At 37.1% G+C, this 11,230-nt stretch overlaps 1 non-coding gene across 1 annotated transcript; it reads left to right on the top strand.

Annotated features, from left to right (window-relative positions):
- The first annotated feature begins 6,330 nt into the window (after positions 1–6,330).
- On the top strand, positions 6,331–6,438 carry LOC132191198 (small nucleolar RNA R71). Its single transcript, XR_009441226.1, has one exon. It is a non-coding gene; the product is annotated as a small nucleolar RNA R71 (small nucleolar RNA).
- Positions 6,439–11,230: the final 4,792 nt, after the last annotated feature.

The following is an 11,230-nucleotide window of genomic DNA, read 5'->3' as shown; positions in this document are numbered from 1 at the left end:
AAAAACAAACAAAGAAATAAAAAGAATATGCTATGGGTGCCTCCCATGAGAGCTAAGTTTATTGTCTTCAGCCAGTCTGTTGTCCTCCTCTTAAACTTGAAACACCAATCTTTTCTTCTCTTGCACCAAAAGAATTCTTCCTATTTCAGGGTGATTGCAACTGTCTATAGATTGGGGTAGACCATTCTGAGTCTTCTCAAACAGTTCCTCATCCGAAAGGGAATCATGACATAGAATAAAATAAGAAGAATACTCAAGGAGTTTATCTATCTTAATGTCCTCAATTTGCTCATCACATAACCCCAACAGTCTTCTCTTTTGGACTCTTGGTATTTCGGGAATAAGAGTTGATGTTGAGGAAGTCTTAGTGCTCTCTTCCTTTTCCCGATGTGGTTCCTCTAGAACTAGGGCTGGACAAAAACCCGCCCAACCCGACGACCCGACCCGACCCGCCCCGCCCGTGCGGGTTCAGTGTATTTTTCGCGTGTTCGGGTTGAAAATATTCAACCCGTGCGGGGCGGGGCGGGTTTCGGGTTTACTATTATTTTTTATGCGGGTACCCGCCCCGCCCCGCCCCGCTCCTAATACACTAAAAAGAAACGTAGAAAATTAGAAATCCCTAGACACCCCATAACCCATTCTGCCCATTCAGTTCACGATTCACCCAGGCTCCCAGCCCTCAAGTCCTCAACACAGACGCAGCCGTCAGCAGCACCGTCGACCGCCCCTCTCTCCCGTCGAACCCATCTCCCTCCCCGGCGTCCCCGCTCCGCAGGATCGTCAATCGCAGTCACTACACCTCTCGATCTCCCATCAGACGGTCGGACACATCTCACTCCCCGCATCGCACGACCACACCTCTCGATCTCTCACTCTCGCCTCTCGATCTCTCACTCTCGCCTCTCGATCTCAGATCAGAAGGGTACTCTCTCTCTCTCTCTCTTTTCTGTTTGGTTCTTGGGAAAGATCATAGTACTTTACCTATAATTTTCATCATAATATATATAATTTTTTCTCTTTTGTTTTTGTTATTGCATTTTTAATTATTTCTTTTGATTAAATAAGTAAACTTCTGTTTGATTAAATTTTCTAGAAAGAGATTTTAAATACAATAAACTTTAAATAACTTGCTGTCAATATATCGTGGTATAGGTAAAGATATAATCTTGACTAAAACAGTGAAACCTGTGGTAAACTTTGATGGCCTATGTAAGAATGGTAGAACCGTAGAAGCCTATATGCAAACAAAAGCATGGCATGAAGGGCCAACTCAGTTTAATTATTTCAATCTTGTCGACTATTAGTTCAGTTTGCAAATAATGTATAGAGAAATTTAATTATTTCAGTTTGCAAATAAGGATGGCATGAAGTGCACAACTCAGTTTAATTAAACTGACTGTTAGTTCAGTTTAATTATTTCAATTTTTTTTATGTTTAGGGAAAATTTACTCACATCAGATTGTTAATGTATAGAGAACTAAAAGTGTTTTCCTATAAATATTTATGTTTTCTCTCATCTTTTATCTTTTTATTTTTAATTAGAGATTGTATGAAGATTTTAGGAAAAAAAATAGAGTAGATAAAGAATTTATATTTTGAAAAGAACTAATATTTGAATGGGTTTTATTTTGATAAGGATTGTTAATGTATAGAGAACTAAAAGTGTTTTCCTATAAATATTTCTGTTTTCTCTCATCTTTTATCTTTTTATTTTTAATTAGAGATTGTATGAAGATTTTAGGAAAAAAAATAGAGTAGATAAAGAATTTATATTTTGAAAAGAACTAATATTTGAATGGGTTTTATTTTGATAAGGATTGTTAATGTATAGAGAACTAAAAGTGTTTTCCTATAAATATTTCTGTTTTCTCTCATCTTTTATTTTTTTCTTGTTAAGAGTTTTATTTTGATAAGCAATTTTTGTTAAGGATTCTTGTTAGTTGTTAATTTATGGTCTGATTATGCAGTATTGATTTGTTTTTTCTTTTTTTTTTTCCCACTTATTGTAGACTCATGGATGGTTATTCAAGTAGTGCTGTTGGTTCTAGTTCTGTGTCATCTATTCCTAACCCTAGTTCAGCTCTCCCACCAAAACCTATAAAATCTGAGCAAACATCAGTGGTGTGGGAACATTTTACCAAGTTAGAGGGGGGTGATCCTAAGGATCCTAAATCACAATGCAAGTATTGTAACAAATTGTTTAGTTGTCACACTAGAAAGCATGGTACAAATGCCATGCTTGGGCATTTGAGGAATACTTGCAAAAACTATCCGGTAGGTTTGATAAAGATGATAAGTCACAGTCAAAGTTAAGTTTTGAGGGTAAGAGGGAAGGCCAAATGGCAGTGGGAAAATGATCTGTTGGTAATTTGGTGATTACTAAATACAATGCTGCGAAAATAAAAGAAGTAATTGCTAAGATGATAATTAAGGATGAGTTGCCATTTAGGTTTGTGGAAGGTGAAGGGTTTCGGGATTTTATGAATATAGTTGAGCCTAGGTTTTCAATTCATTTTCGTTATACTGTGATGAAAGATTGTGTTAAGCTCTTCTTGTCTGAGAAGGAAAAGTTGAGGGCAATGTTTATGACAACTGGGGTTCGGGTTTGTCTTACCACTGATACGTGGACTTCAATTCAAAACCTTAATTACATGGTAATCACCTCTCATTTTGTTGATAGTGATTGGAACTTACACAAAAGAATTATAAACTTTTGTTTAATTCCTAATCACAAAGCTGATACCATTGGGGAGAAGATTTTGTCGTGTATGCATGAGTGGGGTATTCGTAACATTTTCACTATCACAGTTGACAATGCTTCTACCAATGATGGTGCTTTGGAGTTTGTGAAAAAGAGAACTAGTAATAAGGAGGGCGCCATATTAGAGAGTCAGTTTATGCATATTAGGTGTTGTGCACACATACTAAATCTTATTGTGATTGATGGTTTGAAAGAGGTTGATGAGTCCATTGTGAGGGTTAGAAGTGCGGTGAAGTATGTGAAGTCTTCACCTGCAAGATTTGAGAAGTTTAAGGCTTGTATTGAAAGAGAACAACTTGATTTCAAGGGTTTGTTGTGTCTTGATGTTCCCACTAGATGGAACTCTACATATTTGATGTTGGAAGGTGCTAAAAAATGTCGAGCTGCTTTCCAACTTATGGAAGAGCTTGATAAGACCTTTAAGCCTACATTGACCGAGGAAAAAAATGAGAAAATGGGTTTGGGACCTCCTACTTGTGCTGATTGGAGTCGTATTAAGATTTTTCTCAAGTTTCTCAAACTTTTTTATGATGCAACAATTCAAATTTCGGGGTCTTTGTATTGTACTTCTAATATGTACTTTCAAGAAATTTGTGGCATTCAAATGCATTTACAAGAGTATATTGATAATGGTGATTATGTATTGAGTGCTATGGCGGAAAAGATGATGATGAAGTACAATAAATATTGGGGGTATCTTGAGAACAATGGTAAGGTTAACTTGATGATGTTTATTGCGGTTATACTTGATCCACGAACCAAATTGGTGTCTTTAGAATATTGGTTCAAAGATGTTCTTGGTGTTGATAGGTGTAATGAAATGAAGAAAAAATTAAAGTCAATCCTTAACAAATTATATGATCACTACAACTCCGGAGAGAGTTCATCTCAAGTTCTACATAGTAGTGGATTGTCTCAAGGTTCCTCAATGAAAATAGAAGAAAGTGAGAATGCGAACCTCTACTTCATGAATAGGTTTCATAAGTACCTAACTTCTAAAAGTGATATTGAAAACAAATCGAAGATGGATCGATATTTGATGGAGGATGTTTAAAAAGCGAATGCGAATTTTGATATTTTAAATTGGTGGAAGGTGAACTCAACCAAATTCCCAATAGTTGCCAAAATAGCACGAGATGTGTTGGCTATTCCCATTACAACAGTTGCTTCAGAGTCGGCTTTTAGCATCGGAGGACGTGTGTTGGATCCTTTTCGAAGTTCATTGGCCCCAAGTACGGTTGAAGGATTGATATGTGCACAAAATTGGTTAAGATCAAAGCCTCTAAGTTTTGACTTAGATATGGTTGATGATGCTGAAAGTTATAAGCTCGATTCAGGTCAATTTTTTCATCATTTATTCATTTTAGTTTGCTTAATATATTTTGCTATTTACAAATTTCATTTGTCGGTTTCAATTGATATTGTAATGTTTTTTTTTTTGTTTTTCATTCTTTGTAGAGGTAACTTTGAAGAACATCAGCATTTTACTTGAGGATGATTAGTGACTTGAAGTTGAAGATACATTTTGGACTTGAAGTTGAAGTTACATTTTGGATGATTAGTCATTTTACTTTAATTTGCATTTTGTTGGGTTTTGTTGCTTTTAGTTTGAAGTAATAAATTTTTGTTGTTGCTTTAATGTATCTATAAACTATGGGTGTTAAGTAATTTTTCAGTTTGTTTTTTCCTCATCTTTTTGAAGTTAGTTGAGGATGATTAGTGACTTGAAGTTGAAGTTGCATTCTAGACTTGAAGTTGAAGTTGAAGTTGCATTCTAGATGATTAGTCATTTTACTTTTAGTTGTATTTTGTTGGGTTTTGTTGCTTTTAGTTTGAAGTAATGAATTTTTTTTGTTGCTTTGATGTAACTATAAATTATGGGTGTTAAGTAATTTTTTGGTTTGTTTTTTTTCTCATCTTTTATAAGTTACTTGAGAATGATTAGTGACTTCATTGAATTGAAGTTGTAATATGGATGATTAGTCATTTTACTTGAAGTTGCATTTTGTTGCTTTTAGTTTGAAGTAATGAATTTTTGTTGTTGCTTTGATGTAACTATAAACTATGGGTGTTAAGTAATTTTTTTGTTTGTTTTTTTCCTCATCTTTTTGATAAAAAAAGAAAGCTAACCATATTTTTATGAAACCCAAAATATCATTTTTATGAAAGATTGAAAGCCCCAAGAAAGGCAAACAAAAAGCCAAAATATCATTTTTAGGCTTAGACCCAACAAAAAGCCCATATTCTGCTTCAAAAATAATAGAAAAAACCCATATAGGTGTGGCCTTTTGGGCCTAGTCCAAAAAACTGAATAAAAAAAATTACAAAAATGCCATACCAAGGAACCCGACCCGACCCGCAAACCCGCACCTATTAAACCCACACCGCAAACACCCGACCCGCGCGGATCTTGGGCATTGGGCTCGGGTGGCGGGTTGAAAAAATCCAAACCCGCAAGGTGCGGGTCGGGCGGGAAAAAACCCAAAACCCGCACCGACCCGACCCGTGCCCAGCCCTATCTAGAACCTCAGTTTGCTCCTCTTCTTTTTCCACCTTGTTGTTCTCAAGAGTGGAATCCAATAAGGCCTCAGCTTGCTCACGTTTCATGTCAAGGTCTAGATCAAATTCAAATTGAGCAAAGCGCTCTTCTAATGGATCCTCAAGACTTGGCTCACTAAACATCTCAGCTTGCTTGAGGAACTTGTCAAGATCCAGGTCACATCCAATCTGATCAAAAAACTCTCCCAACAGATCCTCAAGACTTGGCTCATTAGAAGTCTCATCATGCTCAAGTAGCTTCAAATTGATCAAAGCGCTCTCCCAAAGGATCCTCAAGACTTGGCTCACAAAAAATCTCCTCAATAGTTTCTTCATTCCCAGGTGTGGTGGTTGTTTTCTCATGATAGTAAGTGCACTCTTTCTCCATGTATTTTCCATTAGGATTGGCAACAAACTAACTTTGACACTCTTCTTCTTGGTATTGTTGAGGCCAATTGACAAGAGGTGGCTCCTCTTCATGAGCTTTTATCTTGGCAATGGATTGCAGCAGACTGGGGCTAAGAAAGGAATATGATTGACCGTAGAACTACAAAGATGGCTAATCTTGGTATTGTTGAGGCCAGTTGATGGGAAATGACTCCTCTTCATGATAATGTTGGGACAAATTGATGGGAGATGACTCCTGATCTGCAATTGAAAACATGGGACAAGTCTTAGTGGTGTGGTCAATATGGGAACATATGCCATATACCTCGACTTGTGTAATTTGTTGAACAGGAGCACTACTATGATTAGTCATAGCTTTCACGAGCATGTCCAGCTTTTTCTACATGGCAGCCATTTGAGCCTGAATTCCACCATTGGTGCTCTCTTCATGTATGCATTTTCCTTTGAGTCCTTGTCTCCCTTTAGATGGGAATTGTTGGGAGTTCTCACTTAAGGTCTCAAAGAGTTCAGTGGCTTCCTCACTGTTTTCCTCCATCAACATGACACCACAAGCTAAATCTACAAAACTCTTGTTAGGATCATTTAAACCCTCATAGAATGCCAGTACCTGATCGTCTTGAGATAAATTGTGATGAGGGCATTTGAGAAGTAGTTCATTAAAGTGCTCCCATGCCTCGAAGAAAAGGTCTCCGTCTTTTTGTTGGAAAGTCAGAATTTCCCTTCTCAATTGCCTTGTCTTTTAGGCTGGGAAAAACATCTTTAAGAACTTTGTGGGCATCTTATCCCAAGTATGAATAGAACCTGTGGCTAAAGAATTGTACCATATTTTAGCATTATCTTTTAAAGAAAAAGGAAAGAGGATTAACCTGATTTCCTCCGGAGTTAAACCCTGAACATTCTGAGTCCTGCAGAGATTAAAGAATTCTCGAATATGCTAATATGGGTTCTCTGTAGGTGTGCCTTTATAATGTGGATGTGACAATCCTAAGTCCCTTTAGAGTATTTTTAGTTGACTCAGAGATTTTTTAAAAAGGGTTGGCTTAGGTTAACAATGAGAATGGACGAATTAAAAATATATAATAATAATAATAATAATAATAATAAGTAAATAAAATAAAAGAGTAAAATATAAATAATAGTATATATATATACTGAAGCCCTAGGTGCCGAGTCGCTGACTACCAAAAGAAAAACCCTAAGCTCCTTGAAAACCTATTTCCTCTCTTTTATTCAGCCTATTTAAGGGAGTGAAACAAGTTCTTGCCGCACACAAAGAAAAAAAAGAAAAAGAAAATTTCCTTGCCGCTCACTTTTCCTCCTTACGTTGCTCTCCCTATTGTGCGTCAGGTATGGCCTCACAGATTGCTTTTCTTCATCTTACATATATATACTCAGTCATAGCACAATTGTGAGTCAAAATTTTAGTGTTTGCCTTGGTGTCTGTGTTGTATTGTAGTGGGAAAGAGAGAATTTCTTCTTTTGCTCCTCACGTACAGCCATATACACATATCTCACACCTACTTTGTCTTTTGTGGGAACAAATTATTACCAAGTATATATATATATATATATATATATATATATATATATATATATATATATATAATGATAATGATTTGTAGTATTTTTTTTATATATACGTACATCTGGATTTCTTCAAAATATATATAGTACTTTAAAATATATCTACACATATATAGATTCAGGTTGTTCCTTTGTATATATATAGCATTCTGACAGAGGTATATACATATATATGCAGGGTAGGGTTAAAGTGTACTTATATATATAGAATAGTTGAGAGTAAATAAATATATATATATATATATATATGTGTGTGTGTGTGTGTGTTGTGCAAAAATCTATTTAAATTAATAGGTAAATAATTGTACGTTTTACCTGCAAGTGCACAAGGTCAACATGGTAGTATAGGGTACAAGTACAGGATCATTCCCACGAGGATTGCTGAATTTAAGTTTAAAAATAAATTCCTTAAGCAAAAGCAAAATAAAGAATGGTTGTTGATGTGATGATAACAAAGGGTAGGGCTTTGATATCCACCACTAATTATATTAAACTAGTATTTCAATATGCCAATGCTTTGATCAAGTTATGCATATTTAATGTTTGCCAACCTAAGGGTTAAACTCTAACTCCTTAAGCTATTGATTTCCCTAAGCAACGAGTTAGGCATGGGTACATACTCTAACTCTTTTCTTTCCTAAAGGATTTAGCATGGTATATACTAAGTTGTTCTTTAGAAAAGCATATGTTCTATGGAAATCGACAAACACACAGGGCCTAGGGCATGGGTGTATACTCCTAGTTCCCTATGTTGATTAACCCAAGAATCGTGGTGTGGATTCTTTTGTTACTTAAGTTAAACCCAGGACTCGGCCATCCAAATTGATCTAACTAACAAGTCCATACCACATGCACATGTTGATCAGGCATACACATATGAGGAATTCATGCAAGCAGGTATTAATCAAGTTAAATAGCACAACATGATCATCACAAGGAGCCAATATTGAAATATTAATTTAACATAACTAGGGCTTCAATCTAGCCCTACTAAGTAAATTAGCTACACATAGAGTTGATGTTAAACATCTTCATAAAATAAAATAAAAGAAAGAATAAACCCGAGACTTGAACTTGAGAGCTCCTATTCTTCTTCCTTCTCCAAGCGTACCTATTCTAATGGCTTAGGAGTCTATTTATAGGCTTTAGAAGTCCTTGGAAAAGTAGTAAACCCTAGGGTTTTCGCAGGGTTTCAGTCCTATTACAATTTGGAGTTTGAAAAACCCTAATATGGAAATAGGGACATTATAGCCGCCACTTGGAATGCCTCCTGCGCACGGGTGCGCTCGATCGCAGGTCTGCGATCGATCCTTCCTTTGCCTACGCTCGATCGCTCCTGGCCTAGCTCGTGCAGCATCTTCTCTGGTATTGCGCTCGATCGCAGCTACCCTGCGATTGATCGCAGTATCAGGGAGCTCCAATTTTCCCATATTCTGTTTTTGAGCCTAACTCACCCAGTTTTACTTCACTTTCTTTCAAAAGCCTGTAAAAACATCAAAAACACAAAAAGGAAGTAAAATTGCCTAATTAACCAAAACCAAAGGATTAAAACATGTAAGATACGGGCTGAAAAGATGAATATTTTAGCGCTTATCACACCCCCAAACTTACATATTGCTAGTCCCTTAGAAATACAAAACAAAAAACTGGAATGGAAAAACAGAAAACAAAAGATAAATCCATCTTTCGTGGGATGTACGATTGCATTTAGCATATGCAACAAGCCTTTTAAACCCCTAGGAATTCCCTAGTGGACGAGTGAAGTCTCGTGAGGGTTTTCCAGAAATACTACCCACAAACATCATGCATAGTTCATGTCATCCCAAAAATTAAAGTATCACTTCAAGATCATGATTTTTATTCATTAGTAAGCTTAAAAAGATGAACTCCATCTTCACAATGAATTGGAATCTCAAAGTGCAATTACTTACAAAGGACATGCTAAAATATCACAAGTTTGAAAACAGTGTAAAGTGAATTAGCACAAAATTATGAGGCTTCCAAATCTTTCCAATATGTAAATGTCTCCAAATCTCAAAATTCACTGAAATTCCTATTAGAATGACACAAGGCATATTTCTTTCTTTTTTTTTTTTTTTTGGTCAGGTTGTGCAATGTTGGTTCTCTTAAGCTTTCTAATTGACCCTTGTAGCGAGTGTTAAGTCAATGGCTCCCAAACCAGGTGGTTTTAGGGCATTAGGTGTAGAGACACCCCTAAGGACCTACTAACTCGAGTCAAAAAGGCTACAAAACCAACTAACCATGACAATGATCAAATCCAAATTTTTCACCTTTTGACGTGAACACTCAGTGCTTTGAAACAAGAGGTCCAGTTACTCAGTGAAAAGCCATCAATAATCATTTATTTCACTTTTTTTTTTTCAATACATATGTCAAGCGTCATCTAATAAGTCATCCAATTTCATCCAAGATGCAAAAACACACACATTCTCCTCATGGCATTCCTCACAAATTATGTGCTAATGTGCCTGTGTGATTAGATCAAACATGCGATTTTTCAACTGGCCTAAGCAAGTAACCAAACTAACAGATTCACTTATCAGATCATGTGTTCAAAATTTTAAGCTCACTGATGAATTCAAGCCATAATTCTTTCTAGATCAACCTAAAATTTTTGAGCAACAAGAACATGCATAAATTTTAAATTTTAAATTTTTTAATTTTTTTTTTCAAACAACACACAAAACAAACCACATGAAATTGGGACAAAGTGTGTGTGAACATGTGTGCCCATACCCCCAAACTTAATTGACACATTGTCTCCAATGTGTGTACATTAAGGAAAGAGTGTACCCGGGAGATGGTCGACCATGTCTTGGAAAGCATGACTCACAGCACACCCCAAAACTTGAATTGAAGCACACTTGTCCCTGCAAAATAATAAAACACACTAACAAGTAAAAAGAAACAACACTAAAACGAACTAAAAATGAAACCAAAAATAACTAGGAGATGTTGCCAGGTGCGCTCGATCAGGCACATATTGTACGTTCGATCGCACTAACAGTGTGCGGCAGCCTCACAGATGGAGACCTGCGCTCGATCGCATGTGTGGTGCGATCGATCGCAGTAACAGAATTAAAAAAAACATGACAAAATACTTGAAACACTAACAACCAAGGTAAAATAAAACACAAAGTAAACAAAAATAAAATAAACATCATAACAAAAAGGATATGCTATGGGGTGCCTCCCATGAGCGCTAAATTTTACGTCTTCAGCCCGACTGTGGTCCTCTCTCAATGTGGTCCAGAAGTGGATGCTCCAGATGGTGGAGGGGGTAATCGGCTTAGGATGGACCGCATGACTTCTTCCATGGCAGTCAAGCGTTGATTCATGTGGACCTTACCTTCCTGGGCCTCCCTTCGTTGATCGGCGAGCTCTCGTTGAAGGCCTTCCATTTGCTCACAAAGGGCTCGGTATTGGATGGCTCGAATATCAGTTGCAGCTTCGTCATCATTGTCAGTTACCGGCTCAGATTCTGGTTCATCTTCAGCCATTGGCTCTGCCTCATCCACCTCTTCCCCAGCTTCTGGGAGTGCTTGGGGCATATGAGAGCAGCTTTTCTTCCATTAGCGAATGCCAAATAATGGAGTGGTCATGACTGGTTCGTCAGCTACAGTGCCCTTGATGCCCTTTTTCCGAAGGATATGTGTGATTAAGTAAGGGAAAGACAACCCCCATGAGTGAGTGGACTCTGCTCCCCCAACATGAACTCCATTCCAAAATTTGTAGATTTGGTTCCAGATAATTTCGGGAAAGGAATACCAGGCATCCTTGTGAAAGGCGTAAAGGGTTTGTAGAAATTGATCTCGCCTTTGCGTTTTGTGTCCCAAAGGGAAGGCATTGCGATGAAGCACCAAATCCACGAACCATAACCTTCACGGCAACTTGGACCGGCTGCCAGCATTGTGGTGG

This window comes from Corylus avellana, chromosome ca8, assembly GCF_901000735.1.
Source record: "Corylus avellana chromosome ca8, CavTom2PMs-1.0".
NCBI classification, from domain to species: Eukaryota; Viridiplantae; Streptophyta; class Magnoliopsida; order Fagales; family Betulaceae; genus Corylus; species Corylus avellana.
The sequence above is the reverse complement of the archived record's forward strand: the minus strand, read 5'-3'. Positions and strand labels throughout refer to the sequence as shown.